This window comes from Rutidosis leptorrhynchoides, chromosome 11 (genome assembly GCF_046630445.1).
Source record: "Rutidosis leptorrhynchoides isolate AG116_Rl617_1_P2 chromosome 11, CSIRO_AGI_Rlap_v1, whole genome shotgun sequence".
In the NCBI taxonomy this organism is placed as follows: Eukaryota; Viridiplantae; Streptophyta; class Magnoliopsida; order Asterales; family Asteraceae; genus Rutidosis; species Rutidosis leptorrhynchoides.
In genome coordinates this window covers 37483441-37492500 of record NC_092343.1, presented here as the reverse complement: position 1 = coordinate 37492500, position 9060 = coordinate 37483441, and the positions used below count along the sequence as shown (strand labels likewise).

The window sequence follows — 9060 nt, the reverse complement described above, 5'->3', positions numbered from 1 at the left end:
CACTTTAGTTTAAGTTTTAAGTTTTAAGCAGTTGATTAATCTCAGTAGTTTTAGTTAAACAAACAAACCAACTCCTGAAAATTGCTTGCTTTTAACCACAATCTCCCGTGAAACGAATCCTACTTACCCTAGCTAGTCTAGAGTATTTAGTTTATTTTTTACGAGTACTTCGACGCTCATCAAATTTTGGCGCCGCTGCCGGGGAGGTGTGCGCTTGATTGCAAGCTCTTATTTTAATTGCTTTCTTTTTAAATTAGAAAAACCCTAAAAATTATAAAACTTAAAAAATCCAAAAATATTTTTCTTTTGTATTTTGTTTACTTTGTTTTCTTTAGTGCTTTCTTATTTTGTTCGACTTTACGTGTGGTATCTTTTGTTTTTGTACTCGCAGGTTAGTGTTTGCAAACTCTAACGATGGCGGAAAGAGACACACGTGGGGTGGATTCGTACTACCAACCGGGTGAGTATGAGGATCATTCACCAATTGTTTATCCCGCTCCGAATGCGGATAACAACAGAAGATTTGAGGTTCGCCCTGAATTGATTTCTATTTTGCCAAACTACCGAGGTATGGCAACGGAAGAACCTTATGAGCATATCACCGAGTTTAATGAGATTTGTGCTACAAATCAGGTAAACGGGTTCACGGATGAAGAGGTACGCCTTCGCCTATTTCCTTATTCTTTAAAAGATAAAGCAAAGCGTTGGTTTTTGTCCTTACCCGCCCGGAGTATCACTACTTGGGCGATGATGAAAAAGAAATTCCTTGAGGAATTCTACCCAATAAGTAAAACTTCGGATATGCGTATGCAAATAAAATCTTTTAGGCAATTGCCGGGTGAACTTTTTCATGAAGCGTACGAACGTCTGAAGGAATTACTTCGATCTTGTCCTCACCATGAAATACCGAAATGGGAACTCACCATGAAATACCGAAATGGGAACTTGTCAAAGTTTTTTATGATGGCCTTGACTCACAAAATAAACAATTCCTATTAGCGGCTAGTGGCGGTGTGTTTATGACTCGAAGTAGTGAGGATGATCGGGCATTTTTCGAGCAATTGAGCAAGGGTTCAAAAACCCAAGCTTCGATTGCACGGCAAACTCACAATCCTTCCCATGTTAACCACGTGTCTAACTCGGGAGGGTCGACTAGGAATTTAGAAAAGGAATTAGATGAGATAAAGATGTTGCTTCCAATGTTTAACAACCCGAACCAGGGTGGTAGTGTTAATTTTGTGCAGGTTCAGGATGTGTGCTCGATATGTGGTGATGCTTCTCATTATGCAAACGGTTGCAAACAGGGAATAACATTAGGGATAGAAGAACAAGTGAACGAGATTCAAGGGCGTAAATATGATCCATATTCCAACACCTACAACCAAGGATGGAGAAATCATCCAAACTTTAGCTCGGACAACAACCAATTTCAAAGGCAAAATCAAAACTTGTCTCAAAATAATCAACTAAATCAATCCTCAAGCACAAATGCTAGGATGGAGTCATTTATAGAAGAGATGAAGAAGACTTTGGAAATTCAAAATAAGTCAATTGAGGCATTGGGTAAGCAAATTGGTCAAGTGGCGGAGAAAAAGGCAACACGAGAATCGGATACAATTCCAAGTTATACATTGCTAAACCCGAATCATGAATCACAAGGAAGAGGACATGAAGTGAACGTGGTGGGCACTTTAAGGAGTGGAAAGGCATATGATAACAAGGTAAAAATGTCCAAGAAATCAGAAATCAAGTATGGTCCAGGTAAGTCTCCTATTTTAAATGATCTGAGTAATGATGCTAATGAGGTTCCCGTGGATTTTGGGGTTGGGTTAAATGTGGAAAAACCGGTAGTTGAAAAGTTTGAGGAAATGGATATGACTAATACTATTCCATTCCCCGGGGCTTTGGAGTCCCCAAACCAATTCCCTTATGGGAAAAAGGGACCAAAAACAGATGATATGTGGGAAACGTTTAAACAAGTAAAAATCAATATCCCACTTATTGATGCAATCAAACAAATTCCTGCATATGCTAAGTTTTTAAAAGATTTGTGTGTTCAAAAACGGAAACTAAATGCATCATTGCCCAAAAAGGTAAAATTAACTGAAAAAGTGAGTGCGGTCATTTCTGGTTCACTTCCACCGAAGTTTAAGGACCCGAGGACACCATTAATTTCGGTTACGGTGGGTAATGTTAATGTCAAAAAGGCTTTATTGGATTTGGGGGCTAGTATTAACATACTTCCATCAAGTTTTGTTGACCGATACGAGTTGGGAACTTTAAAACAAACTGATATTATCATCCAACTTGCGGATCGGTCAATGAGAACTCCAAGGGGTATGTTGGAAAATGTGATTGTGAAAGTTGAGGACTTTTATTACCCCGTAGATTTTATAGTCATGGACATTGAGACCACTTTTAGGGAGACCCAACCGACGATCATTCTTGGTCGTCCATTTTTGGCTACAATTGATGCTCTTATCAATTGTAAAACCGGGGTTATGGACATTTCTTTTGGTAATAAGAGATCAAGGATTAATATTTTTAATTCATTACATACACCAAATGTCCAGGATTGTTTTGTGTTGGATACTAACCATGAACAGGTTCAAAAGTATGCACCGGATGTGAAAGAGAAAGAGGATGTAAGGAAATTTAGTGAAGAGGGTATGACGAGTGAATTCATGGAGTCTCAAATAAGAACTAATGCAGAAATTTTGATGAGTCAACAAGAGTCGATCCAAAATCTTGAGCGCGAGTTGAAAAATCTGAGTCAAATTCTTGAAACTAAGTTGAGTTCGTCTATTAGCACCACTTGTTCATTACCGATAAAAGAAACTGTGATGGCAGTATCCACATTTGTTGGGGTAGATGAAAAAGTTTCTAAATGTGAAGAGAATGAACATTTGGTAACCCCGAAAATGATTAGACCCTACCGACCACCATCAATGAGAAAATCAAATGAACATGTATTTAGTAATAACAAAATGAATAATTTTTGTGTTCCGAATGGGCTTGTTGATACACTTGAAAAGTCTAAAGAATCCGATGGGGGAGTAGTCAAAGTAATTGGAGGAACCGTAGAAAAACTTGTTGAAAGGTTTGGAGGTCACAAGATAAAAAAGAATAAGAATGTGAAGGTGAATTCTCGAGTTAATTATGAGGTGTCTTCAAATTTAGAGGATCTTGAGGGACCTAAGTGTGGGGGAGACGAGGAAAATCCACCACATATTTTTGTGAGATCGCATGATAAGGTAGAGGACGATAAGGATGACCCAGTGCTTGATCGTTCCATGAGGAAATTACATAGAAGGGTCCATGATGCTAGGAGTAGAGGAGATGAAAGTTTGAGCAACCGTCTTGTGTGTAACTTGTCTCCTAAAGAAAAAGATAAATTGTTTGAGTTAATGCATGTGGTTAAGGAGAATGATGTGTGGTTGGATTCTAAGTTGAGGAAAGTTAGAGATAGTGAAGGTTCTCAGAAAGTGAGGGAAGGAGTAACCTTTTACAGTCCTGGAATTAGCTGATATGGCGAAAGAGTCGCGTGCACGACTCGAAAATAAAACTGCACAAACTATGTGTAGAGTTTGTAAGTCTTCTTTAATCTATTTATATATTATTTTTCTTTATATTTATTAAATAAATGAACTTTGTAGGTATGTTCACTGCAAACCCTCACGAGACAAAACTCGTCCACCCAAGGGAATCGGGTGGTTTAAAGCGGGATCCCTCCGAAAATGGGCTAGTTAGATTTTATGTTTTCTTTTTTTTTTTGTTTTGTAAGAATAAATTGGATGGAAGGAACATGTTGTGTGATGAATTGGGAGATTGGTGTAATTGTCACGAGTGGTATTTGGGAAGTTGCTTTTTAATCCCGGGTAATATTGTTCTTTTTCTTTCTCCTTGTTTAATTTCCTCACTTTAAGCTAACATAACTTTTTAACATGCGTACGAGGACGTAGCATGATTTAAGTGTGGGGGGGAGGAAGGAAATTTGCACATTTGGCTTAGCTTGAAAAAAAAAATGTTTGTTGTTTAAAGGTTTTATATCTTAAATGGTTTTAATGGCCTAGGTGGTAAAAATTTGAAAAATTTTAATTTCAAGGCTATAATCAAGATGTTGACCCATGAGAGTAACCTTAGTGATTAGGGATTAATTTGGAATTTCTTTGAAGTTTTTGGACTTGGCCGGTGAGGAATGATAGTGTTAGGCATTTGACCTTGTTGACCTTGACTAGTTAACTTTAAGGAAATATACTCTTATGGAGAAAAGAAAGGTTGAAAAGAAAAAGAAAGAAAAAGATCTCGAAATTGTATGCTAGGTAATATGGATGATAAAGAAACACTTTAGGATTTTTCTTTTTAAACCAATTCTTTTTATTTTTGCAGCCAGTCTGCCCAGGTCGTTAGTACACAAATTGTGTACTAGAATCAATTAGTGACCATTAGCAGCCTAAACCTTTAGAAAAAGTGATATAAAAAAAAAGAAAAAGCAAACCAACTTCCCATTCCTACCCTTATTTATGGTTATTGATGTTGAATTAATCTTACTTTATCTTGTTTAGATTTGGTAACGCTAGGTGACAACGCAACTCATTTTTGCTAAGACATAATTAGTTTAAATTAGCATGGCGAGCATAACTAGCTATTATGTTATAGTGTTTGTGGCTTTTTGATTAGTTTGACTCAAAGTGGTCTCCGGGGTTCCACAATGGAGTCCACGATTTACTCACTAGTATGAAAGTGCATAACAATGATGATAGTCACCAATGCAACACTTGTAGAGTTTACTCTTCCCTAGGCAAAGGTCGAAAGGGGATACTTTATATCACAAGCTTTGACAATGATATTCACCACATCCAACACCCGTTATCCATGTTACATACATATATCTATATATATCATTGTCACTATCTCCGCATATTCACCACTACATCCCAAATGTTATCAATATGTTATATGTTGTGTGCTAGTTCATTGAAGTTGAAAAAAAAAAAAATGAATGAAAAATGAAAAAAAAAATGTTGTGAAAAGGAGGAAGTGAAAGAGACGAATTTAAAAGAATAAAAAAGAGTAGAAGAAGAGTATGCCAAAAATTGTGAAACGAGTGCCTTATAAAGCATGGACCACTGAGGCATAAAATTCGTCTCATTGAAGTTTAGGTCTAGAGTGTAAGAGTCTTTATAACCTCACAAAAACCTATACCTTCCATGAATGCCTCGCACAAATGGGCAATGTAACCAAAACTCCACTTTACCGAGCTTGTGGTATGGGGTATTTCCAACTAGACTTAGGGGGTTCATTGGTGTCGGGACTTAGAAGCTATGCACTTAGTACTAGTGTAGACAAGGGCATGAGTTTGGCTAATTGAAAAGTTAAGCAGGACAAAAACACAAACATGTGCACAATTCTAGTTATGATTGACATTCCGATTTAAATTAATTTATCTTGGTGCGAATGAGGGTCACGTTAAAATTTCTAAACCTTATAAAGTTTAATTGGTTCGATATTCGTAACCGTTTTACACCCTTTTTATTTGAGTCATGGCTAACCCAATGAAATTACTCCGGATTTAATTTAACCCATGTTGTGTTTCTTTTGACATGTTACTTGGATACATTTATCTTGTTGTTAAAAGAGTAAGTGTGGATCATGAAAGTTGTTAAGGATATTTGTTTAATTTAGTTCTAAGTATTGATCCATTTGATGATTTGGGAAAATGTTTGAGGTTTATGATGATATGATTAATGGAGGAATTGTTGAAGTAAGGAAATGATCTGTGATAAGAAGTTTATGGTTGAAGGTATTAGAGGATAAACATGTTTGAGGTTTTGAGTGATTGACCCATATTGGCCTTACATCTTGATTAATAGTTAATTTTGCTTGTGAAAAATTATTTGAGTTAAGACCACTTAGGTGATTGTTGTCTTATAGCTAAAAACAGATTTGCTTGAGGACAAGCAAAAGCCAAGTGTAGGGGTTTGATCGGTCCTTAGTTGACACGATCGTTTATGTTTAACAACGTGAAAGTAACCATATTTGAGTGAAAAATGAGATACTTTGATGTGATTTTGTGTTTTATAGGTGAGAAAAGAAGTTAGTGCAAAAAGGCGCGAAAAACGGCATTTAAAGTCGAGTTCTGGAAAAAGTTGGAAAAATCAGAATTTTTACACTGGAGTAAATTACGCCAGCTTTCAAGTTTTTTACGCCAGCTTTTTACGCCAGTGCAAATATGGGCGTAAATTACGCCAGATATGGCGTAAATTACGCCAATGCAAGTTTGAAATCAGGAAAAAAAATCATTTGGGGGCGTAAAAATACGCCCAGGCAATTTAACAAAGACGTAATTTACGCCAGATTGGGCGTAAATTACGCCAGTACAAATTTCCAGATTCCGGGAAATACGAAAATTAGCTTTTGGACGAAGTTTCCTAACCCCTATTTAAGGAGAGCTCTAGGGTTACGAACCTACACTTTTTTCCATCAGTTTTTGCACCAGAGATCACTCTCAAACACATCAAAACACTCTCCAATCATCATTGTTCAAGGATTCAAGCTAGGATTAAGGTGTTGTTCATCATGCAATCTTCAAGAATCTCCATGATCATCATCACCAACATGTTTGGCTAGTTTTTCTTAACTTTATCCTTTCCATGAACAATTAAAATATGTATGATTTCATTCAAGATTATGTGGTTTGTGATGTTTTAATACTTTTGGATTATGATATTGTGAACCAAATCAATTGTTGATTAATGCAAGTTTTATGTTTTGTTATTGCAAGTTAAATTATTGTGATTTAACAGTGTGTTCTTGATCCAACTTAGTGTTAATTAGATTAGGGAAAAAGACATATTGTCTAGGTTACATAGTTTAAACCCAAGATAATAGAATTGATGAACTCAAAAAGTCTTGTCTATGAGATTTGATCAACATTTGGTAAACCTAATACTTGTTTGAATGAATACATGTTAGATTGGGATTGTGAAAGGATAAAGGTTTTACTTTCATTGTTTACATTTCAACATTTTCAATTGCACTTTAGTTTAAGTTTTAAGTTTTAAGCAGTTGATTAATCTCAGTAGTTTTAGTTAAACAAACAAACCAACTCCTGAAAATTGCTTGCTTTTAACCACAATCTCCCGTGAAACGAATCCTACTTACCCTAGCTAGTCTAGAGTATTTAGTTTATTTTTGACGAGTACTTCGACGCTCATCACATACCAACCAATCCCCCTATTCAAAACCTCATTCATATACAACACGTTAACACACTTTCACTTTTTTCACCATTATCCCAATACAAAGAAATCACCTTTTCAATCATACTAAAACTCGGTTTCAACCCAACACATTCCATATCAATAAGCAAATCAACCACTTCATTAATCTCATGTCTCCCATCAACTTACTTCTTAACCCAACCACACATTAAACTAACCATAAGTTCCATTGTTTCATCATTGACTGTATTTTCTTTTTTATCTATTCAAATACTTCTAATGCACACCATGAATCCCTTCCGTCTTGTGTTGAAAAATAAACTAACATTAATTGTAATTTTTTTGATGATAACTTTGAATTCATTTCTTCTAATATATCTGATGGTTATCTATTCATTCTTTCTAATTCTTCTATTCATTCATGAAAGCCTTCACTCGTTTCATCTTCATTGTCACTAGTTATGACAGTATCTAATTTTGCTGATTAGAGGATATGTTGTATGTCTTAGGGTTTCTGTGTGTGATTGAAACCCTAGGAATGGCGGGTAACTGACGGTTAAATTATACGGTTAATTGATAGGTTTTTATTTAAGGGCCTTTCTGTTACTAATCCTTAATGGGCTTTTTGGATCAGCGACGAAACCCATTTACTTGGGCCTTTTCGATTGAGCCCAACTGATTCGGTCACCCTAAAAATACGTGTTCTCCACGTTTCCATCTACTATATATACTCCCTTTTAATGTTCATTCGATTCGATTAACACAATTCACCAGCTAAACGATTATATTTCAATTACAGAATCGATCGATCCCCAAAACGTAATTCGTCTTAATCGGTTAATTCAAATTGGCCTCTTCAGCAGTCTGTTCTTTAATTCTTTCTTCAATCTGGTTCACTAGTTTGTGAGCCATTCTACATGCCTGTTGTATGGAGGCGGGCTCGTGTGAACTTATATCTTCTTGGATTCTTTCCGGTAATCCTTTCACAAACGCGTCGATCTTCTCTTCCTCATCTTCGAATGCTCCCGGACACAATAGGCACAATTCTGTGAATCGTCTTTCGTACGTGGTAATATCAAATCCTTGGGTTCGTAACCCTCTAAGTTCTGTCTTGAGCTTATTGACCTCGGTTCTGGGACGGTACTTCTCGTTCATCAAGTGCTTGAATGCTGACCACGGTAGTGCGTACGCATCGTCTTGTCCCACTTGCTCTAGATAGGTATTCCCACTTTTAAATCAAAGTTTATCATAGTTTTTAATTAACTAACCCAATAAAAATATATTATTATCATCAATATTAGAATTTGTACCGGTTTATAAATAATAGTATCATCAGTACATTTACAATTAATAATATCATATTTATCAGTATCATCATTAATATTTACTAGTATTATTATGATTATCATTTATCATTTTATAAATATTAGAACCCTTATTATTAACATAAGTATGGTATTAGTATTAATATTATTTTAGAGTTATTATTATTAGTATCATTAACAGTTATCATTTTCATTTTTTTTGCTATTAGTATTATCATTATTAATAAAATTATTATTATTATTAGTAAATCATTATTATCTAAATTATTATTTTAACAAATAAATCTTTTGTACACTATATATATACTTATGGTATATACTAGGATTGTATTAATAATTCACATAACAAACTAATAAAATTTCATAAATACAATACTAACCACAAATATATGTATATAAATATATTAATGTCACTATTTATATAAACGTAAATCATTATAGATATATATACATAAAATAGATATATATATATATATATAAAATATAACTTAAAATATAATATAAGTATACGT

The 9060-nt window shown here is 35.0% G+C and overlaps 1 pseudogene; it reads right to left on the bottom strand.

Moving 5' to 3' along the window:
- Positions 1–7941, bottom strand: part of LOC139874462 (pentatricopeptide repeat-containing protein At2g30100, chloroplastic-like) — a 15862-nt pseudogene extending 7921 nt beyond the window's left edge.
- Positions 7942–9060: the final 1119 nt, after the last annotated feature.